Below are 25233 nucleotides of genomic sequence, written 5' to 3'. Positions count from 1 at the left end.
CCGGTGTTAGGTATTGCAGAGGGGGGCGTCGGGGCACATTGCCGGTGCCCGCCCCCCCCCCCGTGTGCTCTCTCCGAGTGAGGGCAGTTTCCTTGTGCTTTCGAGCGGCCCCGGTTGGCAGAGGGCGCTCCGACGATCCGGGGGCATATTTTGTTTGTTGAGCCCGAGAGGCTCCAAGGTGCCCACAATTGTTTCAGAGCCGTGAGGGGCTCCCACAAAGGGCCATTGTTTCCTGAGTCCCCCGAGAGGCTCAGCGCACAACATATTTGATTTACGAGCCTGCAAGGCTCGAGGGGGCATTTGTTTTAAGAGCCTGCGAGGCTCAGACCCGGCCTCATTGTTCTTCGAGCCCTGAGAGGCTCTTGGGCCCCAGTTGTTTTTTAAGCCCGAGAGGCTCCCGTCCATATTTGTTCTAGAGCCCTGAGAGAGGCTCAGAGTGCCATTCTGTTGTTTAGAGCCAGCAAGGCTCTTGGGGGACACGAGTGTAGTTGGTCAGGGCCCCGACTCTCCCACGCTCTGTTTTTGCCCCATTGTGTTCTTGAGCCTACGAGGCTCCAACGTTGGCATCATCAGTTGCTTACAACTGCCCAGCACTTAGTGGGCAGTTGCCACGTTTAGGTTTGTGTTCTTGGCTGCCTGCGCAGCCCGCCCTGACATTTGGGACTAAGGGCATTTGAGCCCTTGCGAGGCCAGTTGGCCTGAGGGACAGTTCTAGTGTTGTGCTATGTGCACCTTGCGCATTTATGGTTCATCTGCTAATGTGATTCTTGCGCATTTATGATTTACTTGCTAATGTGATTCCTGCTCATTTGTTCTTGTTACACCTCTGAATGTGTTTATGCTTCATGTGTTTTGCTTCTTTCCCTTTGCTATGTGTTTGATGCTTAGGTGATTGTTTTCCTTCTATAGGTCCTGCTAGTAAGGTCCTAGTTCCCTGCGTGATTTTCCTAAGGTGGTAGTGTTGCGTAGGAGGTATTTACCCTTTACCAGTAATTACTGGTTGTGTGCTACATGTACTATTTTGATGCTACAGTTATTATAGGTTCTATGTGCTAAGTATTATTATACCTACAAAGTGCTATTTACAACAAGTGCTAATTCTAAAAAGTACATACCCCTGACAGTGGTCCATGTGGCCCTGTCCTGTACATAATCCCCTGTAAATTCTGCCTGTGCCTGTTGGCACATTGTAAAGTGTGTTTATCTAATGTGTTTTTGCTATAATACAAAGGCTATTTTTATATAACCTTGTGTGGAGTTTCCTTTGTGGTGGACCTTGGGTGTTGTTGCTGGGTGCTTGCGCAAACGCTTTACACATCACCCCCGAGATTAGCCTTGCTGCTCACGTCACGTTAACTAGAGGGTGAGCAGGTGTTATCTTGGTGTGTAACTCCCTTGTCCTGACTTAGAAATGGTGATCTCTGACTGACTTTGTCGTGAGCCTTGGCCAGCCGGGGGTCCCGTTTCTAACATTGGTGACAAGCGGTGAGGATTGGACTTGCGTTTGCTTTGTACCGCAGTGGCAACAGGCCACACTACAAAACTCTGCATTTTTAGATAACCACATTTTGGGGATTATTGTTTTTGTAGGTGAAGTTCAGTATTGCTTCTCCTGAAAGGTGGCATTTTGTAATTGTGTCCAGTACCTTTGTTCCCCGCCCTGCTCCCAGATTGGTACCTGTGTCGCTCATGGTCAGGTTGAGAAATCAGGGGTGGTAGAAACTGCCTTACCGAGGGGGGGTGTGTGTGAATGAGTGGTGTGTTACACTGGACAGAGGAGTGTGAGTCTCTGGGATAGGGAGCTTGCTGAATTTTTTTAAATTGTATACTCCTGTTAAGCTTTGACCCCTAGGTTCCCTGTGTGATCTTGTCCCTAGAGCGTCTGCCAAAATGGAGCCTGCTTTTGATCTCAGTGATCTAGTTTGGTACGGTATGCAGGAGTTGGAAAGGTTCTGTAGAGAGATAGACATAGAGGTGGGTGAGTCAGATACTAAGAACGAACTTAGGAACCACCTGGTACAATGTTATAAGGATCAAAGGGATCTTGAGCGCAGTGAGGAAAGGGCCCGGGCCGCACGCCATGAGGATGGTGAGTCTGAGGGGATCCCTGAAGAATATGAAGTTAATGAAGATGACAGTGAATGGGCACCAGCAGATAGTGAGGACCCCATAGGTAGGGAGTCCCTTGCTGGGTCCAGTGTCAGTACCAGCGCCCCATCCCTTGTCCTGTCCCCAGAGGAGTGGTAAGATAGGGAGAAAGAAAGGGAGTATCAGCTAGTGATGGAACAGCTCAGGTTAGAGCATGCCCAGGCTATGGCGCAGCTGGGTGTCAAGAAACAACAGCTAGAGATCGAGAGGGTCTTAGCGCAAGAGAGGATAGAGGAGGAGAGAAGCGCCATCATTCGAGAGAGAGCAGCCCTAGAGGATAGACTATCCCCTGCGCACAGTTTTAATTTTCTGGATTCCCCAGGGAGGGTTGAGTCCAGTGGTGGCAGCTATTTAGATTCCAGTATAGGAAGTCCCACTCCCAGTTCCCAGAGTCTGGTACCTGTTTCCCCAGAGGAGGAGAAAAGGTTGAAGTTCAGGAACCTTAGAAAACCGTCTCACCAGTCTTGGGAAGATTTAGAGGATGACTGTTGTGAGGCACTGTCTGATTGGGTACTGGGTCCACGAAATGTGATTGTGGTGAATTGTTCAGCATGATTGTCAAAGAGCACTTGCTCAGTTGTTGTTCGCCAGGATTACGCCAACACCTGTTAGGGTGTGGATTGTCTGAGCCTTGTGAGCTTGCAGATGAAGCAGACCGCTGGGAAAGTGCGAGAGGTTCTCTGGAGTCATTAGAGAGTGATTCCAACAATAGTGGGTCAGGTGTCCTCCAGCCCAGCGTGGTGGAGGAGGGTCAGAGTAGTCCAGCTAGGTCCCAGTATAGTGAGGAGGGTGTAGGGGCTTACTGCCTGTCTCAGTGGAGCGGGAGTGAGTGTGAGACCGAGAGTCCCCAGATGCCCGAAGCGCTGCCTCAGAGCCTGGATGGTTTCTTTAGGGAACAACAGGTTGGGGACCTAGGCTTTCCTGTTAGTCCGCTTGAGGGAGATCTCCTAGTGTGTAGAGGACCTGGAGCATCTATAAGCGGAGCTTCTATGGTTCTAGAGTCTGGCAGTACCGCTCCAGTAGGGAGAGTACAGGCATCCAGCGAAAGGAGTGATTGGGGAATGGCATGTGAGTCCCCAGAAGTCCTGGAGTGCCAGGCAGTGATTCCACCAAAGGTTTTAGACCGGAGGTTGGGAGGCCAGGTTCAGGATTTGCCTGACCTGAAGGGTGGGACTACTGTAATCAGTGTCCTGACCAGTTCTTCCTCCAGAGGTACCGCCCCGGTTGGGAGGGAGCAGGACTCTGGAGGGGGTGCAGAGGGTGGGAGAGCCCACCTCTGACCCCGGTGCAACCTGAGGAGTTAAACCCTAGGTTGGGAGAATGGGGTTCTGAGGGGACCCCTCGCAGGAGGAGGAGGAACCCTAGAAGAAGAGGAAGGGGGAGGAGAGCCTTCCCTGAGACTCCTGGTCTGCCTGAGGTTGTAGACCCTAGGCTGGAGAACCAGTGGCAGTCTAGCCCTGTCTTGCAGACAGGAAGAGTGGAGAATGGCTACTATGTGCCAGGGGTTACTACCCCCCACTTTGTCAGTAGGCAGGAACCAGTGGCACCTGGGTGGCCTAGGGCCTGGTCCTGGCCGAGGACAGCTGGAGAGTACCAGTGGAGTAGCCCGGTTAGCCCCTACAGTAGTTTTAGAAAGAACCCCAGGGGTTCACGGTGGCGTAGAATAGGAGGGTGTCCCTGCAGTTGCAGGCCCGCGTCTGTGTTTTATCGCCCCTAGCAGGGAAGCCCATCACGGTGGTGATTGGTCTGCCCTGCGTTTTGGCTGGAAGGGGGTTGTGTTGGACTTGGCCCTTATGGCAGGTTTACCCCTAATCTTTTTGCTTTTAATATATGATCTGTGTTAGTGATTTTTGGTCTCTGCGCACTTTTTCCCTGTGTCCCAGAGTAAAGTACATGCGTGTAGTAAGGCTGGCCTGCCCTCCCATAGGAATGCATGGGGAATGTCTGTGTCCATGTTAGTTCCTGATGTGTGGGGAGTGCAGGCTCGAGTTTGGTATGTGCAAACTCGTGAGATTGAATGCTTCGCAATGATGTGTGTGGCATGATTGTGTCTTGTGCGGAAGTGCCACTTCTAGGAGTTGGCATATTAGTGTAAAATATGTCTGGCGTGTGATTGGCTGGAGCTGGTTGGTGAGCCTGGCTCCAGGAGTCTGGATGGGTCTGTCCGGTGGTGAGTGTGGAGATTAGCATGCAGATGGCTGGAGAGGAGTGCACCTGGGTCCTGAATAGGGCTGGGTTTTCCCCACACTATGCTGGCTCCGCCCCCTGTGGTGCGACTGATGATCCTAGCCCTGCCAGTGAATAGAGTGAGGGGCTGAGCACATCAAGGGTGCTCCCAGACCAGCTGTGACTGGTTTTTCCCCTCACCCTGAAGCAAAGACAAAGGATTTTAATGTATAAAAAGGGGCTGTGTCCCCATGAATGTTGTTCTGTTCTGTTCCAGGATCCTGCCTGAGGGGGCTGTTGCTGTTGCTGGGGCCAGGAGGACCGCCACTTGGATTTTCTCCCTACCTGGAGACCCAGTGAGCTGGCTCTGGGCCCAGCCTTGCCCCCCTGCCTGCCTACAGACTCTTGCTGGACGTTTTGTTCCCTTTAGCGCTGGGAGCGCTTTATTTTCACTGCTAAGCGCTGGGAGCGCTTTTACTTTCATCGAGCGCTGGGAAACGCTTTGTGTGCCAAGCCGGTGCCCACCCGGCATTTGCCCGAGATTGCGGAGCATAGCGAGTGCCTACCTCGCTTCATATTTAAATTACTGAGGGAGCCTACCCCTCGTGTGTCTCACCGCATCACTGCCGCAGCCCGGGACAGCCAAAAATTGCCGCCCGGCCCGCGACCAGGAAGCCAGGCAGGCCGGGGGCCGGACTGCGGGACACCCCTGCGACGTCATTCCCGGGCCGCGCAGTGATTGGCTGCCGGCCCGGGACCTGACTGGGAAGATGAGCGGAGCAGGGCTGCCGGTGTTTGCGGGGCTCCCGTGAGGAGGGGAGAGCCCCGCACCGAGGAGTGAGCCCGCAGCAAGAAGGAGACCCGGGGGAGCGGGTTTGATGCCGTGCACACCTCGGCAGTCCCCCGTGTGCAGAGGGAGACCGGCAGCGTTTCCCTCAGCCGCCGAGAAGCAGCGCCAAGGAGAGCCGGTGAGTGGGTCCTGGTGTTAGGTATTGCAGAGGGGGGAGTTGGGGCACATTGCCGGTGCCCGCCCCCCCCCCCCCCAGTGTGCTCTCTCCGAGTGAGAGCAGTTTTCTTGTGCTTTTGAGCGGCCCTGGTTGGCAAAGAGCCGCTCCGAAGATCCAGGGGCATATTTTGTTGGTTGAGCCCGAGAGGCTCCAAGGTACCCACAATTGTTTCAGAGCCGTGAGGGGCTCCCACAAAGGGCCATTGTTTCCTGAGTCCCCCGAGAGGCTCAGCGCGCCACATATTTGATTTACGAGCCTGCGAGGCTCGAGGGGGCACTTGTTTTAAGAGCCTGCGAGGCTCAGACCCGGCCTCATTGTTCTTCGAGCCCTGAGAGGCTCTTGGGCCCCAGTTGTTCTTTAAGCCCCGAGAGGCTCCCGCCCATATTTGTTCTAGAGCCCTGAGAGAGGCTCAGAGTGCCTTTCTGTTGTTTAGAGCCAGCAAGGCTCTTGGGGGACACGAGTGTAGTTGGTCAGAGCCCCGAGGCTCCCTCGCTCTGTTTTTGCCCTATTGTGTTCTTGAGCCTACGAGGCTCCAACGTTGGCATCATCAGTTGCTTACAACTGCCCAGCACTTAGTGGGCAGTTGCCACGTTTAGGTTTGTGTTCTTCGCTGCCTGCGCAGCCCGCCCTGACATTTGGGACTAAGGGCATTTGAGCCCTTGCGAGGCCAGTTGGCCTGAGGGACAGTTCTAGTGTTGTGCTATGTGCACCTTGGGCATTTATGGTTCATCTGCTAATGTGATTCTTGCGCATTTATGATTTACTTGCTAATGTGATTCCTGCGCATTTGTTCTTGTTACACCTCTGAATGTTTTTATGCTTCATGTGTTTTGCTTCTTTCCCTTTGCTATGTGTTTGATGCTTAGGTGATTGCTTTCCTTCTATAGGTCCTGCTAGTAAGGTCCTAGTTCCCTGCGTGATTTTCCTAAGGTGGTTAGTGTTGCGTAGGAGGTATTTACCCTTTACCAGTAATTACTGGTTGTGTGCTACATGTAATATTTTGATGCTACAGTTATTATAGGTTCCATGTGCTATGTATTATTATACCTACAAAGTGCTATTTACAACAAGTGCTAATTCTAAAAAGTGCATACCCCTGACAGAGGTCCATGTGGCCCTGTCCTGTACATAATCCACTGTAAATTCTGCCCGTGCCTGTTAGCACATTGTAAAGTGTGTGTTTATCTAATGTGTTTTTGCTATAATACAAAGGCTATTTTTTATATAACCTTGTGTGGAGTTTCCTTTGTGGTGAGCCTCGGGTGTTGTTGCTGGGTGCGCGCGCAAACGCTTTACACATCGCCTCCGAGATTAGCTTTGAAGCTCGCGTCACGTTACCTAGAGGGTGAGCAGGGCTTATCTTGGTGTGTAACTCCCTTGCCCTGACTTAGAAATGGTGATCTCTGACTGACTTTGGCGCGAGCCTTGGCCAGCCGGGGGTCCCGTTTCTAACACACTGCCTCTAAGATGAGCCTATCTGCTCGTGCCAAGCTACCAAGGGAGTGATCAGGGGTTATTTTACAGGTGTAGCCCCTTACCCTGACTAGACGCAAGGGTCCCTATTTGGTCAAAGATACCTACCTCTGCCAACAAGAGACCCCCAAATCTAACAATTGGGAATAGGACCAGACCCATTACTTCTTGTTCTCCCTCCTAGCCTAAATTTCCCCTTCTCCTCCACATTATCTAGGCTACTGATCATATTCCTTAAACTACACTATCATATAACTAACACTGTCACCCTGGATGGACTCTTAAGGTACATTGCTGTGCTACCTGTACCTTGTGCATGCCGGGGTTGCCTCATGTTGCTTATGGGTAGACTTGAATAAGCGCTTACCTGACTACCTATAAACTGTTGCATTACTCTATTTACTCGTTTGTTGCTCCTGAGTAGGTGTTGCCTGCCATTTCCTTTGATTGCCTGTATCCAGTGGATGCCATTTAGGTTGCCCTCCTTTGCTTTTGGGAATGGTAGGAAAGGCACTTACAAGGACTGCAGTGGAATCTAGTGCATTCCTTTTGGTATCCCCTCTGTGGTGAAACGCAACCAAGAACGATAACCTTGCTCTGACTAGGATGGTAGGAAAGTCTACGGGCATATTATCAATGATTTGCAATAAATATCGCAAAGCGCGCTTAGCGCTGTTTTTTTTATCCTCGGCTGTAGCTGGATTTCCTCACCATGATAGCACTGTATTATCAACGAGTTTGGCAAAGGCGATAGGTAATCCAGTGATAGTGTGTAAAACCAGCAATAGTGTGAGAATTCCAGCCATAAATCAACTGCACTAATGAAAAGCTTGCTAATAGCCAAGTGTGTAGTTAACCTAACAATCCATCTCCCATTGACAAGATGGTTAAGTCAATTTTTTCAGGTGTTAAATTCCAGCGATAAGCACGTTTAGCGTGAGGTTTCTTATCGCTTCGCGGGCATTGATAATAGAGGGAAGCTATGTTTGCTACTGTTTCAATGGAGTTTAAGTCAGGAACGCCTACTTTGCATGTCATTAGAGATATATCTCGCTGACATGCTTAGAGATAAAACAAATGCCAGCTAACACCAAAAAATTCACGCTACGGCCCGTTAGCAGCAGTTTGTTAATAGTGTGATGAAGATATCGCTGTATTAGTGGCAGAAAAAAGCTGCTAAAGTGGTGATAAAGGAATTGATAATATGCCCCCACATGTGCTTCTATGTTTGACGCTACGTTGTTCCACTTCATGCACACGCACAACACACGAGGAAGGCTTTCAATGACTTATCACACACAGCACCAAATCACTTCCAAGGTCACACTCAACTTAAACAATTTCAAACAGCTAGAGCTATAAGTGAATGTAATTCACATGTTTACCATTCAGTTGTCTCCTCTCCTCTACACAATTGGGTTGGATTAAGAGCACTAATTTGGTTAATCATACGAAAGACTGGAGCACTTCCCAAATAGGCAACACTACAATTCAACAAAGTTCCAACCAGGCATTGCCCAACAGTGCAATATGCTGTCTGTGCTTTGGTGCCTTATCAATGGTTTAAATAACTGTATAAAATTAATTAAAATACTGTATCAAAATATACTTCATATGTTTGCGGTGTGCTAAAGTGTTGCTTTTGGAGCTCTTCCCATCAGTCTCATTGTTTGGCTACGAGGACTCTTATGGCAAAAACTGTTGCCATGTGTGGTGATTGACTTTAGGCTACTACTTCTGCAGCTTTGGAAGTCCACTGTCTTGAAGTGTGTGAGGACGGCCAGATTGAACCCGGGAGAAGAGGGCATTTCGAAAGGCACCAGTTGCACCTGAGAGAGAGAAGGGTGGGTGCAGATTCAGGTGTAGACACACTGCCAGCAGCTAATGGAGGAGTGGTCAGTTCCAGAAATATCTGGTGGGTACCCATTTACTGGGATCAGTTCAGACCTCTGCAGTTTAACAGGCTGGAAGAAGGGGATGGGAGATGATGATAGCAGTAAGCCAGCTGTCATACACTATATTAAAAAGCTCAAAAACATTGAAATATCATTCATCTTTAGCTGCTTAGGTACAATTTGAATGTGCTGAGCCTCAAATGAATGGAATGAACACCAGAATGAGGGATATGAGAATGAAAACACAGCAAAGAGAGGGACAGAAGGATAGGCTAGAGGAGCACATTGTGAGTAGGATAAGTTTGAAGTGGGTGACTGGGGCGATGTTGGTGATAGAAGAAAAGATTGAGGCACTGGAAAATCACAGACACCAATCCTAATTAGGGTATTGGGATATCATGTTGGAGGGTCTCTGAAAAAAATGATAGGAGCAATGTTTTCTGAGTTCCTTTCTCATTCTGGGTACTCTGATCAAGGAAGAGTACAGACTCCCCTCTGGGCGAGATGGCTTCCCATAAGAAAGTGGTGACAGTACTATCATTGTGTTCTAATGTGACCTGGATGTTCATGACCTTTTTATTAAAAAGGTGGTGCTTTTGATTAATGCTTTGTGATTGGAAGGTATGAGGATCCTCTTGTTCCAACATATCTGCTAGGCGCTAAATGCCAACACAAAGGCACTCCAGACTGTGGCACTAAAACTGCTTGCTCTGGGGTCACATGTGACTGGGAAGACTGATGGTCGTTAACAAGGTCAGAGAGCATCAAGAAAAGTACTGGAGTGGTGAACTCAGACTGCTATTTTGCAGCAGAGGTTCTGCTATTGAGTTAGACAATATCACTTTATTCCCCTTCTAGGAGGGGGTAATGGGGGAGGGATGTGGGTTTATAGCACTGATAAATTAGTAATATATTGATGTGGTTTCACCATCCATTTAGACTCCCTGATTGACCAAGCCTTTTATGCCTTCTTGTCAGCCTTTTCACTTACTCTCTTGGATTTTGTATTCTCTCTCCCTCCCTTTTGTTGCCTTTTGTTCCCATTCCAGCATGTCTTGGTGGGCATTTTGTTAATGGGGTTGCCACATTGAGCACTGTGCAGTTACTCACCTGCTTTAATGCTGGGCTTGTTAAAAACAAAAACTACTGTGCCAGGCTATGTGAGAGATATATCTGGGGTACGTTGTAGTGGATGTGATATATTGTTTTGCTCTATTCTAACTTCAATTAAAAATGACTTGACACTGAACATCTTTTCTGTAGTGCTTCGCCTCTCCTTCGAGTTGGCTCTACAGTGTATAAAATGCATAACATAAAAAAATAGAGCTTGATATTCAAGATACTCAAATCTATGCAGTTTGTGCATTAACCCACCGAATGCCATTGCTGTTATTGTAATCTATGATCTGTATGTTAGTCACATATTACAGCAGCAGACACTCAGCCCTCTCAACTTCCTCATTGAAACAGGTGTTTGTATAGTTAATGTGAAGGTTTCCATGGTATTTTTTAGACATTGATTTATAGGATGCATTTTTCCGTTTTTTGCAGCATAGTAACTTCTTTAGATAGATACAAAGGGCTTGCACAATGCTTTTTTTTCTGCCACTGATGGTACCCCAACCCTCACCCTCCAAAACATTCCTTTCACGCTAAAACTAGCCCCTCATTCACCACACCGACTATTCGTTGCATTATACAACAGTGCTAGGTGAGAAATATTCCTGAATTTTCATTTTCCCTTACGTGTAACTGACTCACATTTCCATACCTTTCTGTGAGCGTTCTGGACAGAGATCGTTATTAGGAGATGCTGCAGCCCCAACTTTACTCTGCCTTCCACATTATACTGCTGCTATGGTCAAGAAAAACAAGATAATAAGACAAACCAACTAGCACCAACACAGCGCTCCACAGCTTCACTGTGCTCTGCCTTCTCCGTGCATTTTTGAGGGAGGCGGAGACTGTGAGCTGATTGTGACTAGCACAAACCCGTGCTGAACATAGAGCCTCACCCTTATTGCCTGAGAGAAGGCGTGGTACTGTAGAGTCTGGTGGTTACTGCAACAGTAAAAGGCAACGGAGACCACGTGCAGGAATTGCTCTCTAAAAAATAATGTTAACAGCAAGCAGACACCTACTTAAATCCCATAAAGACTTACCAACATTCTGGCCTCAGATTTAGGGGGGCCAGGGGGGCCAGGCAGAAATATAGGGATGCGGGCCCCGCTGGGCCCCCTGTGGCTACGTCCCTGGATGTGATGTGACCTGTGCAATGACGCTGCCATCCATGCTTGTGTCTGGGTTGGTCCAGTAGGATGAGTTGTCAGACTAGTCAAGAGATTTCATTAATGGGCCTCTGGATCACTGACCAGGTTAGGGATTATAAGAGTACCTCAAAAAAGGGGCTGCTGGACCCACCAACACTCACTGGCAAAAAATAAGTTTTGACATAGACTGATTTCGAGGGTAAGTGAAGTAAAAGTACCCTTGTAGTCTAATTGCATTCTGATTGCATAGGTGTTAGACTTGCAATCTCTGGTTGACAGTGAAGTGCATAATACAGAGGCTAGTTGAAAAGAGTTATGATGGTGGAGGAAGGACAAACTAAATCCTTGTTTCATTCATAATGTCATAGATAAGTTTCCTTTGTCCCTGCCAGTAAACATACAATCAATTGTGCCTCAATCACGAGCCCAAACTCTATCAGATGTATAAACCACAACATCTAGCTGTTGTACCTGGCCCTTTTTGCAGGGTTATCCTCAAACCATTTGCCTTCCTCCTCCTATTTATGCTAGCATAAGGACTCTAGGCACTTTACCACTGCTAACCAGTGCTAAAGTGCATATGCTCTCTGTCTAATTGTATTGGTGATTGGTTTATCCATGATTGGCATATTTGACTTACTAGTAAGTTCCTAGTAAAGTGCACCAGGTGAACTCAGGGTCTTAAAATCAAATGCTACTAGTGGGCCTGCATATATAAAAAACAACACAAATGCCAATACTGGACTACAATAACCACTTTTTATATCAGGTAGTGGTACGAATAAAGCATACCAAACCGCTTATTACTTACGTCAGTAATTTATTTTAGTCAATTCGAGTCACTAGTTGAATTATTTTCATTCTGTTTCACAAGACAGTTTTTTTGTGCATATATACATTATTTTCAAAAAATACAAAAACACAATATTTTAACAATTACATAGAATTTTTACAAATTTACAATATACCAACACATATATATATCACTTTCACTCTACAAACATACATCTTTCATACCCAACCAAGAAACTTTAAGTCTTTTGGAATAGAGCCCTTTGTCATCGTCTTATTGAATCATATACAGTCATGAGTGATGTTTGTCTAGTTGTTTGAATTTGACATTATGAAAAATAAATTCGTCAAGGTTTAAATCCTATCTTGTCTAGACAACTTTTTTTTAAACAAGACCATTTATCAGTGACAGAGAGACTGAAGGTGTCAAATTCAAACAACTAGACAAACATCACTCATGACTGTATATGATTCAATAAGACAGTGACAAAGGGCTCTGTTCCAAAAGACTTAAAGTTTCTTGGTTGGGTATGAAAGATGTATGTTTGAAGAGCGAAAGTGATATGTATATGTGTTGGTATATTGTAAATTTGTAAAAATTCTATGTAATTGTTAAAATATTGTGTTTTTGTATTTTTTGAATATAATGTGTATATGCACAAAAAAACTGTCTTGTGAAACAGAATGAAAATAATTCAACGAGTGACTCGAATTGACTAAAATAAATTACTGACGTAAGTAATAAGAGGTTTGGTATGCTTTATTCGTACCACTACCTGATATAAAAAGTGGTTATTGTAGTCCAGTATTGGCATTTTTGTTGTTGTTTATATTGAATTGACTCAGCCTTGCTGGGAAAGAGTCAGGACCCTGTGTTGTTGCTCAGTACTAGAGGGCCTGCAGCACTGATTGTGCCACCCACATGAGAATCCTGGCAAATATGTCTCAAACCTGCCACTGAAGTGTCTGTGTGTGCAGTTTTAAACTGTATTTTCGACCTGGCAAGTGCACCCACTTGCCAGGCCCAAACCTTCCATTTTGCTACATGTAGGCCACCCCCAAGGTAGGTCCATGGGCAGGGTACAGTGCATTTAATAGGTAGAAATTGTTTTGATGTGTTTTACATGTCCTAAAGTGAAATACTGCTGATTTCGTTGTTCATTGTTGCAAGGACTCTCTCTCCCATAGGGTAAAATGGGGATTACCTTGAAATATCTTTTATGTGTAATTTCCCATTGGGAGTTGACAGAGATTTGGAGTTTCGGGTCTCTGAACTCACAATTTAGGCTTACAACTTTTAGTGAAGTTGGTTTTTAAATTGCATGTTTGAAAATACCACTTTTAGAAAGTGGGCATTTGCTTGCTTAAAGCATTCTGAGCCTCTGCCTATCTGCAGAATCCATGTCTGAGTTGGCTGACAGTTGGGCTCTTGTGTATTCACTCTAGACAGTCACACAAAGGGAGCTGAGGTGTGCCTTGCATATCCTGATGGGCCATCGCCAGGCTGATGGGCCTTCCTGAACTAGAGTGGTGGGCGGAGTTGAAACTGACACCTGAATAGGGCTGTGCATGTCCTCACACAAAGCTGTCTCCATCCCCCTGTAGTATGTTTGGAGCCAGGTCAGGGAAAGGCAGGGTCTTGAGCACTACAAAGACTTTCCTTTGAAGTTTGCCTACTTCAAAGAGAGAAACTGGTAGACGTACTGGAGCTGTGACACCATAACTTCAGAACACTTATGGACTTAGGACCTTCTGCAACGAAGAAGAGCTGGATGCTGTAGGAGGGACTGACAGTCTGAGTGTTGATCTGTTGTGCTAGTCTGCTGCTTGCTGGTTCTGTCAGGGAGTTAAAGAACTGGACTTTGCTGTCTAAATCCTGCTTCCAAGGTTCTCCAAGGACTTGTATGCGCTTACTTCCTATTAAGAAGTCTCAGGGCCATCAAAGACTTCACCTACCAGTGCCAGGCTCTTCTGTTGAGAGCCTTGGCTTGCCAAGTGGTGTCATATCCAGTTTTCCTGGGCCCTTGGAAGCTCAGACTGGTGAGAAAACCCACCCATCGAGTCTCAACATCCATTTTCTCAATGTAGCACTGCTATGCAGCTGAAAAATCGACGCATCACCACTGTGCGGCTGAAGAATTGATGCAGAGCCTGCTGTCAGACTGAAAATAACTGCAGCCCCAGTCCCGAGCACTGTCATTGACATCCGTGGCAGCAACTCCGACTCCAATGCAGCCCCTGCTTTGCAGCTGGAGAATGGATGCATCACCTGCTTGGCAACTGTGAATTCGACACAGTGCCTGCTTTACCACCACGGCATCAACACAGCGCTTTTGGATTTTTGACGCATTGTACTTCAATGCTGTTTCTTCATCAACATTGTCAAGCAGTAAGGAACCAAGGCTGCGTGTCCAGAGATCGATGCATCACCTCCCCTGCCTAGCAGAAACCAAAGAATCACATTCCCTGCCAGTAAGGAACAACGCATCCCCTTAACCTCCCCTGGCAGTAGGGAGCCAACGCATCACTTCCATTGGTAGTAAGGAGCTGATGCATTGTTTTGTTTACACAACGCCTCACCTCCCCTGCACCTGTATTTGTCTGTGAATTTTGAAGCATCCCAGGTACTTCCATAGATTTTTATGGGCTACATGGGCTTAACCTTTGAAAAGTGATATCTTTACTTGTGTATGTTGGATTTTTTGTGGTTTAAGGCTTGTTTTATTCAGATAAATATTGGCTATTTTACTCCTAAACTGGTGTGGACCTATTTTGTGGTGTCTTTACTGTGTGTGTAGGTACAAATGCTTTACACATTGACTCAGAGATAAGCCTGACCGCTCGTCTGAAAGCTACCAAGGGGTTGAACAGTGGTTATCTTAGCTGTGTGATCTATTTACCCTGACTAGAGTTAGGGTCATTACCTGGACAGGGTGCATACTGACTGCCAACTAGAGACCACATTTCTAATGCTAGCCATTCCTAAAGAAGATTAATCTATAAAGAAGATATCATTTTATTCCTTATATAGGATTTAAATGAGAATAAAGAAATGGCTTACCATATGAAACACAAAACAAGGCTTGGTAGAATTCAATAAGAGGCCACTAATGGCTATCATTCCGTGAAGTAGGAGAATGCATTAGAAAGTCTTTGGACTCGAAGTGATCAGGTGACAGTGCAGAAGGCAGTAGATAGCCGAAGCAAAATCACTGGTCTGACTAGAAGTGCATCCAAGCCCACTAAGTCATCATCGGTTAAAATTCCCGCCTTGACCTACAGAAAGAAAATGCGAAGCCTATAGGTGGCAAAATCCTAACATTGTGTTAGGCAGTGGATCCAGTTGAAGACTCTCTCTCAGCAGCGAAGCAACTCACGCTGCTACAAAATTATGCTTTCTCCCACTTGGAAATACTGACGCCTAAACAGAAGGCTTCAGTGAGGACAATTTGACAGTGTATGTGACTTTGAGGGACCCTTGGATGCTCAGCTTCCAGCCATGTCCACTAAAGAATTTTGAAGAAAAGAAATGAAACAATATCCAAATACAAAAACTTTCACTAGTGTGAATTGCTAAATTTGCAATGCCTGTGGTCAATCGCTGCAACCGTTATTATTGACTATAAATAGGGATTTGCCATTGCGTGCCACTTTTTTCATGAATCTTTAGCAATCCATATATCGGAGTCCTCTAATCTATGGTAATCATTTTTGTGTTGTTCTTCTGATTACATTTTCTTTGATTTTTTAAGCTGTATTTATATTTTTCTCTCCGTTGTTTTATATAGCGCGAACTTGACCCGAAAGTATCAGAGCACTTTACATTAGCACTAGTTGCGTTACACTAGGAAACATTCATTTTGTTAGGCTCAGGGAGATTAAGGGGCAGATTTAAAATAATTGGCGCATCCCCAGGGATGTGCCAATTATTGTGCGCCGAAGCTCCGCGACCCATGGTGCGCCGCATTTACAATGCGGCGCACCATGGGGCAAAAATGGGCAGATGCGTGACGCATCTGAGCCGTAAAGGCTGTGCATTGCTGGAGTTGAGTCGCAAGCGCAACACAGCTCCAGCAATACTCTGGGGGGCCCTATCTGTCCAATGTTGCGTCAAGCCTTATGCCTGCTTCAAGCAGGCGCAGGTTTTTGACGCAGCATTGGCCTAAAAGTGACTGAGTGAAATCTTGTAGATTTCACTCAGCCACTTTTAGAAGGCGTTCCTATGCAGGAACGCCCCCCCTCCCCCCCCCCTCCCGGTGCCAGAACACCTCCTTATGACGCAGGGCTTTACAACGTGACGCATCTCCCAGATGCGTCACGTTGTAAATACCCCGCATCACGGCGCATCTTTTGCGCCGCCGCTGCGTCACAAAAGTGACGCAACGGCAGCGTTAAAGAGGCGCAAGGGGCTTGTAAATCTGCCCCTAAGTGATTTGCCCAGAATCACAGGATGTTGAGTGTCGTTGCTGAGACCCGAACCTGATTGCCAGATTAGCTATTTTATGGTATTGTGTTCTCAACTTTAAATCTCTTTGGCACTGCTTGAAATAAAGATAAACTCCCCTGGAAATCTGTTTGTTTCTTGTGGCATAGCCCTAGGGGCTAGGCTGAGTTTCCCAATGAACTGTATTTTGACTTAAAAAGATTCTGTTTATTAAATTGGTAGGGGTATTCCTCCCCTCCCAAGTCAATAACTACATTTCTGACAACAACCATTCAGACTTGAGCCAGAATTAAAAGGACCACATTTGCAGTGCTCTTCCTTGGTTGTGTTACATTACATTTTAGCAGTTCTGCTGGGAAGGAAGGGAAACATATGATGTTGGTTTAGTAGCGTTAAAATATGCATGATACCTTTTTAGCGCAGATGTGTACATCAAAATGATAAAATTGATATTTCCAGTGTCCATAGAGTATATGAGACAATCATGAAACATAAGACTGAACTTTGACTAGTCAGGAGTAATTCATCAGAATAAATGAAATGTCATTGGAGTTGAGTAAAGAATGCAACCCATCTCTCTTCAAGCGGTTGTTCTCTTTTAAACTTCTGGTGTGGGGTTTCGTGCTAGAAATGTTTCATCAATCTGTCTATACTGTACATTTGCGAATTATAACTGAGTCTTGGCTGGTCTCTAGCTACTAGACTACCTCAATTATACCTGGCTAAATCTTGTCTTCAATTTTCTTCTATGCTTAAATAGTCATTATTAGTATTTATTATAAATGCCCTTCTTGTCAATTTTCTGTACTTTTAATGTGGTTGCAGATTTGTAGAGGGTCTCTCACACCTTTCACAGTACCTGCCCATATTGGGAATATGTTATAGTCCTGTTCATATTGATGAGTCCCACCTTTTGAACTCATGACAATAAATAATGGCTATTCAATACATTAAAAATAAGGCATTGTAGTCGGATTAATAAACAAAGGTGATGGTTCACTTTGAAAACGTTTAATTTTTATTTTCTATTCAGAGGACAATCAGTGATACACAAATTTTGAAACTGAAGCACAGACGCAGAGTGGGAAACTGTTAAACGACTTTTAATCAGGATTTTTTCAGGAAAACAGTGCTCAGTACCCATGATGACAACAAAGTGAGAAACAACAAAATTCAATGAGAGTATGAGCAAAAGTTGCAAATGACCATAAGGATATATTTGTGTAAACCAAATTACTAAAAGTCACCACCACAACATTTATCCTAGACAGTATCAACCTGGCAAAAATGCAGTAATATTGATGACATTTCGGTCATTCAAAATGATTTTTTGGATCATCATCAGGACGGGAAAGTGGGAGGACATTTGCAGAAACCTTAGAGCACAAAGCCAAGAGGACGCTTACAATGTCAGACTAAACAATGTCAGAAAAACAGACCTCACTGTGCACCATGTCTCAATATCAATGGGTTATAGGGCATAGTATATAACTTCAAAAACAACAAGAGCAAGTGCAGGAATAAATTCAGGCAGACATTATCCACAGTGCCACGGGCACTGTCTTATGAAGAATCCAGAATTCAGTATATGTCAAATCTACAGCATTTCTCTTGGAACCTTGTTTTTCTAACAGCCACTCCATTGATAAGCAGTATTACATTTATGGTTCTGTGTGTTTTAGCCACAATGTTTTAATCAGAGAAGAGTGATTAAGAACCCTAAGTGGCTGGATTTAAAAACAGAGGCACCTGAATCTCAGGATCCTAAAGCACTTGCATAATCTTTGGCTCTACCTGAATTACTGCCCATTCTTCGACTGTGCTACTGAGCTGCAGGCTTGAATCAGTTGCCCCATACAGCCAACCCAACACTGAGACACACCACCGTTGGCTCACAAGGTCGCTGAAACATTCAATTCCTGTGATATTTAAATATTTTGTATTTTGCGTATTATTGGTATGCAATATTTTATAAACCTTGGATCGACGAGCACAAATTCTTCCCAGTCATAAATTTAGAATTTCCAGCTGAACCCCTCCTCTTCCCTGCCCTTTTGCCAATGGTCAATTAACCCCCTTATGATCCTCTTTTCAAACTCTTACCCATGACATTCTGTCCAGGCAGCCAAGTAAAGGGCAGATGGTTATTTTGTCTTCTTATGGTGACTTTCATATCTGGGTCTAGTAGGAGGAAGGGCTTTATTACGGCTCCCATTCCATTTTCCTGAATCTTCCCCCCTGACTCATAACATTCATGAAGGGAGCCTTTAAGAAATTTGCTTGACCTACCCATATAATGTCTTGAAAAGTCCTAAAGAAATCTCAGGTATGTGGAAACATTTTTCCCATTGAGAAACCCCTTTTCAAATACCTTATGAAGATCTAGAGTGTACCATTCCCCTTCCTACTCTGATGTAAATCTTTCATCCTTAAGACATGAGAGGGGTCAGAAAGAAGTTTGTGAATGCTCACAAGCTTCTTGTGTGCGGCATTCCTAAACTCACAAAGCAAAGCATGAATTAATCCCCACATAAGTAAAATAGATATACCATATAATGATGCATGATAAAATGGATTAATGCCTGCTAGGCATGTCTTTTAGAATACGTAGCAAGGAGATTTATGACGAAGTAAACTCTGTAAAGTGGGCTCCTGATATATTTGGTGAGTGCTCAAAACTGTTTCTTCTAATGGGTTGCATCTCAGTCACTCCTGAATGCATCCATCTTCTCTGTAAATGCAAAATAATCATTTTCTAATAGGCTCCTATACATAGAAGTTGTCGCTTGCCACCCGTTCTATATGACAAGTGAATAATTAGAAGAGTGGCTAAAAGTTTTGAATAGATGTGCTCAAAACACATTGGTTATAAGTATTAATCAGGCAGAAAAATAATCTCATTTAAAGTTACATTAAGAACTTGATTTTTTCCTCATCCTGCAGTTGGTCTTCCACCGAAGCCACCAATACTCTTGTTAACTAGTGTTCTTTGACTAAAGAGATCACAGCTCCTGTAGTAGAGATGCCCTACCTATCCTGTCAGACTCTCCAAGCAAGATAATCATTTCTACCTCCTCCTCTCTGGAAAACATAGGAGGCCATATCTTATTTCCAAAACAGAGGAACCTGACCAGTGATCCCTTGATCCTTAAGAGTCTGGCCAGCGATCACACAGATTTTCAAGCTCGCTCACCCCGCTCAAAAGACCTCCTTGTCAGCATGTTTCTTCCCAAGAAAATGTCCCTGTGGATCAGGAAGTGGCAGAACCAGTTAAGAAAGAGACAACCATGATGCCTCTCCCATTGTGGTTTTGTCAGCTCAGTCTTCCTTGTATGTAAAAGAATCCAAGGACTTCTGGCCTGTAATGAACCTCAAGCCCCTCAATTGTTGCATTACTTCTAATAATTCAAAATCGAGACACCCTCCTCTCCAATGACTGGATGGTGCATCTGTTTCTCAAAGACACCTATTTTTCAATTCTCACCTGCTTCGCTAAACAGGAATTTCTCAAAATTGAGCGGAAGATATAGGTTTGGAAGTTCAGCGTCCTTCCCCTTAGTCTCTCATCTATAATGTAGTGTTTCACCAAACTCCTCTTGTGATGGTGAGTTACATATGCACCAGTGGCATTTGTCTCCTAATCTACCTCAACAATATCCTCAAGATGGCTCAACGTCCTTTTCACCGATAGTATCATCATCAGTATCACAGATCTCTCCTTAAATGCCTTCATTTGTGATGTATGACGGACCCCACGTGCATTTCTCATGTATTCCTTTGCTCTGCAGACACTACCGTGACCGCAACATTACCATGTGTTCCTTTACCGCCTTGGAGGGGCGCTGTATTTTGGAACAGTATAAATTACTATTCCAACTCCAGTCAGTGTATCAGTAGGGAAGGTGTTGAACTTAAAACCCAACACCAGTTCAACAAAGCGCCCCTAAAGCAACTCGTTGTAATGACTTGTGTGGTAAAGGAACGCAAAGTAATGTTGCAGTCGGGGTAGTGACTGCGGAGTAAAGGCAGGTTGTGGTTCTGCCTGCAGGGTAAAGGAATTCCCCCCCAATTTGCATGTACATTTTTGAAAATCATCCTTTAACACCTCATAGTCGATGGAATTCTTAGACTTAATTGGCAGCAATCTATGTCAGGTCAAACTTCCTTTTGAGAAACCATCCAACAAATGAAATACAATTATCTCTGGATTGGAAATCCAAACCCTTAAGGGTCTAGTCTAGGTAACAAGTCTATTGTAGTTTTCAATCCAGGAAATATTTCTGGGCCTAACCAACTACCATTCGGGTGACCAACTCACTACAGGTCATTACAGACACTGCTTTTAGTCTGGAAACTTTTCCATACAAATCATCGTTTTCCGGTATGTTGGTCTAATTAGTGCAATGGAAGCAAAACAAAAATACGACACCTAGAAAGCATTCTTCTACCAAACAACAGTCCAGGACTGGAAAGAGTGTCCATAATGACCAGGAAGGAGACTGTCTCTGTAATTTCCAGACACTTCAACATTGGAAAGCCCTTCATTTGAGACATGGCTTCAGTTATTTGGATGTAATTCCCTTGGATGACAACTCTTTCGACCATTAATGGACGATGAAAAACATAGAATGGGAAGGGTATCTATGGGTCTCACCCAGTTAACATCCAGAAATCAGATGGCAGAAGGTCACGTTGGGTGAAACATTTAAGATCTCTTTTCTCTGCCCAGAAATATTGACAGGGATCTTTGATGTGAAGAGTTTAGCCAGGAACCACCCTCAATGCACTATCCTTTTGTGGATTGACAACAAGTACCTATTTGCAACATCAGCAAACTTGGCAGACAAGGTCAAAGAACCTGGACACATTGGCTAAGGATCACTGGTTCTTTTGTCTTTATTGGCACTGCACTGTTCAAGTGGAAATCCTTCCAGGTCTCACCAACTTTATCTCTATGTTAAAGTTATCTTTTGGACCTCAGTGACTGGATGCTGGCATTCTTTTATTCAGGCTTCTTCTCACCTTTTGGATGCCCTGGAAATAGATTGCATCATATGATGTCTGCAATGCATGCTTCAGCCCTTTTTGAGATGGCATCTGAACCCAGACTCCTGGTCAGTAGATGCTTACAGCATGATTCCCCAAGCCATGGTTCACCTTCACTGGTGTCTGTATCTTCTTTTCCTGGTTACCTACTCTTTAGCCAGCAAGCATGGGTTTCTGCTCTTATGGAGCACATAGCAAACATCCTGCGTGCACTCCCTGAATATCTTAACAATTATTATTATTATCAATAACATTTGTAGAGCGTAAACAGCTACCCACACAGGGTTTCCGGGGGTTAAGAGACAGATAGGGAGCAATCAAAAAACCCTCACCTCAAATATCCAGGTCTTCAGCTTTTTCTGAAAGGAAGACAGAGAAGTACACATTCTCAGGGTTAATGGAAAGTTGTTTTGTAGCTTAGGGCCCAGCCGGAAGATAAGGTCTAACCAGTCCATAAAGGTAACAGAGAGCAATGCATGATCTATCTCCATGAGCAAAGCAAAGGGCATTGAATTGGAACCTTTTCTCAACCTTTAGCAGTTCAGCTCCCTCATAAGAGAGGTTGCTGTTGCACTTTTTGGAAGTCTGTGGAGCATCCTGGCTGCCGAGTTTTGGACTACGTGCAGTAGTCCCAAAAAAAGTTCTTATGGAGGCTTTATCTGCTCCCAAATAGAAAACATTGCTGTAGTCCGGTTTCGATTAAATAAGTGCCAGGATGACAGTTCTTTGGGCTGAGAAAGGAAGAATCCAAAGTATTTTCTGCAGCCATTTCAAAATGGCAAAACAGGTGGCAGCCGTCTTCCCAGCTTGATTCTTATTGGACAACTTGTTGGCAGTCATGAAGCCCTGGTTCTTCACCTTTTGGGCGGTGCTGGAAGGGCGCAAAGGCTTTGAGGTCAGAGATGTGGGTCCCAAAGGGGCAGGTTCTTTCCCAGCACCAGTACATCAGTTTTTTCATTGTTGAGGTTGAGGGAATTCATATTCATCAATAAAGCCACCTGGACAGACAGGAATTCAGGGGCTTAGAGTTATGTACCTGGGCGGAAGAGATAGGGGAGATGTTTTGAGTGTCATCCATGTAGTAAAATAGAGTCAGGCCCAAACTTTGAATCAGTTCAGCGCAAGGTCTGATATAGACATTGAACAGAGTCGACCTTAGGGACCCCTGATGTAAGGGCATGTGAGAAGGAGGTATTCCCTGAGGAGACCTGAAATGTTTGGTCACTGATGAGGGATGCCATCTAGGACACGTCTGTTCCTTTTATGCCTAAATTGACCAATCTTTCCAGCAGCGTGACACTGTGTCAAAGGCAGCACTGAGGTCATGTAAAATCAAAGCTGCTGTCTCGCCGTCATCCAGCAGCTGCCTAAAATGTTCTGTCACTCCGAAAAGGGTGGATTCAGTGCTGTGCTCTGCTCTTGACCCCAATTGGGAAGGGTGAAGCAGGTTATGAGGCTCCACAAACATGGAGATTTGTCGGTTAACATGCTTTTTCATGATTCTAGCCAGAATGTGAAGCATAGAGGTAGGTAAGTATTTGGACCAATTCAAGGGATCCAGATGGGGGTTCTTCAGGTGGGGGTAAGACCCTGTCATGTTTCTATGGCTGAGGAATGTGCCCTGCCTGTAAAGAAGCATTAAGATGAACCACCAACAGCCTCAAAATACCAGGGTCCCCTGTAAACAGCTTGTGGACCCCTTGAAGAAGGCTCACCCTCTAGACTACAGGGTCTCCGTTCCAACCGATTTGGCTGATTTCCTAGGCCTTCCATCTGAAGCTGAAAGACTTATCATTGAGTCATGGTCCCTAGGCACCAGGCGAACCTAAATGTCAGCATTGTCTGATTGAATTGACTAGTGCTTGTAATGGGGCGTGAATACCATTGCTTCCTCTCCCACTCAAGTTTTCAACCATACTTCCTCCCTTCAGGCCAAGGGCATCTCCTGCTGAACTATTAATGGTACCCTTAAGCTGTGTCCTCTGGTCACCCTCTTCTCAGCACCATTCATACTGGGAAAGATCCCTTGGTTTTGAGTTAATGAAAGGAATAGCCTTTCTTGCCTCTTCTCCTCAGACACACCTCCACCTCCTTTGGCGTCATATTGTCTTCTCCCACTTACATTATCGGTCTGCTGACCTAGATTTTCAGAAAAAAATGTCAGGCTAATCACGCTCCTTGGTTTATTCTATATTAAAATGTCTCAGATGATACAGCCCTGTCCATCAATGACCGGTCCATCACCCAAGAAGACTTTGTCTGTTGCTTGTATTTCTGAAAGGACCAAGACCAACTGTTTTTCTGTCCTTTTTCCTTACTTCCTGTCTTGCTGCAATTTTTGTGTTACTAGATGCCTCACCGAATAGATGACACCTATAGCCCAAGCCCATCACCATCTTCACGCATGCTCTGGGCTCCTTATTTCCTTCAGGAAGGCTCACTTGCCCACCTCCACCCCAGGCATTTCCTATTGGCACTGTTGAGTTTTGGCCCAGGTGCTGTAGATGTTTCCAGGTTTGGTGCACATACTGCTCATGAAACTATGGCCTCTGATGCCACTGTCATTGTTTGTAACCTGGTCAAACTCTTTAGGTTGACTGACTGGTCCAAAATCTCTATTTTCAGAGCATTTAACTTCAAACAATTTGAATATGTTGCTTCTCTTTTTTAGACAGTCTGCGAATCTGCCCGTTTGCGACCAGTATTTTCGTTGACGCATGTGGCCCTTAGTGAGGTCTATTGTTACTTTAAACTGTGAAATGGGGCAGCTAAATGAATCCATCTTTCATTCTCTGCAGTCAATACTTAAATGTCTTAGTATCTTACAACCTCTCGAACCAGGCGCGCAACACCCATTGAACTCACCGGGCTTCAGCCCCCCCGTCGTGTGTGGCAGCTCGGGATGAGACAGATCCCGGGCACACACAGAGCCGCACCCGAATGTTTCACAGGTCTTTAAAAGACCATTTGAATGTTAATTAGGCCTTGCAGTTGTTTTCACCCCTTCTAAGAGCCCCTGCAGCTCCACTCTGCCTACTGATTGAAGGTTCAGCCCCCCCCTGAAATTTTTTCTTAGCCCCCCCCCCCCGAAATTTGGCTCTACTTGCGCCTCTGTCTAGAACTGCATTATGGTGCACTACGTGCGATACAGATATGTTTTGACAGACAGAAGCAGATTCTGTAATATGTTGTGATATGAGTTAGACGTCGAACTGCTACGAGTCTGACGGCTTATGAGAATGCAATTAATGAATTTTTAGCACTTCGCCCTTTGGGTCTAATTAAATTTTAGTGCTAGCTAATTAGCGCTTCAATGTGCTGCAGTTCATTCATGTAATAGGAGCTTCATTACAAAGGGCACCAGAACAACTGGCAATACTTACCTCTGTTACAGAAATAAACATACCAGCAGCTGATAGGGCTCATTATAGAGATTATCTTAAAATGTGTGTGTTTTTTTTTATTTAGCGAAGACTAATCGCCCCGTGTAATAAAACCACACGAATCTAATAAGCCATGCAATCTCCCGGAGCGTCCTAATGTCAAATGGATTTAGTATTAATTTGATTCATTACAAAGTAATGAGGTGTACATCAGTTGCTAGGTTGTGAATAGGAAATGATGGTGAATAAATATTGCTTTTAAGTTTTACGGAGTACTCCGTGGGTGACTTGATGCAGTGCCCCCCAAATAGCATCTATATAACTCGTCTGATAGAGTAAACTATCTAAAATGTAGTCTTAAAAAAAAATGTAACATTTGCGGGCTACGAGCTCTGTAAATGTTAGTGTTGTTTGTGTTTGATGTTGGTTTTTTACACGCTAGAATGATTCTGTTTGTGATGGAAACAAATAACTTGTGTAATACCCCTGGGCAGGGCACAAGTTCTAAAATAGAAAGTGGGAGAACTAACCAAGTTGGGCAGTATGCATCACAGTGGCGTGTGGCATTGCACATGGCATCATAGAAGGTGGTATCACAACCTATGACCT

At 45.1% G+C, this 25233-nt stretch overlaps 1 protein-coding gene across 1 annotated transcript in view; it reads right to left on the bottom strand.

Annotated features, from left to right (window-relative positions):
* CDH19 (cadherin 19) overlaps window positions 1-25233 on the bottom strand; it is a 1234526-nt gene that overhangs the window by 940384 nt on the left and 268909 nt on the right. The window lies entirely within an intron of this gene.

This window comes from Lissotriton vulgaris, chromosome 4_1 (genome assembly GCF_964263255.1).
Source record: "Lissotriton vulgaris chromosome 4_1, aLisVul1.2, whole genome shotgun sequence".
In the NCBI taxonomy this organism is placed as follows: Eukaryota; Metazoa; Chordata; class Amphibia; order Caudata; family Salamandridae; genus Lissotriton; species Lissotriton vulgaris.
The sequence above is the reverse complement of the archived record's forward strand: the minus strand, read 5'-3'. Positions and strand labels throughout refer to the sequence as shown.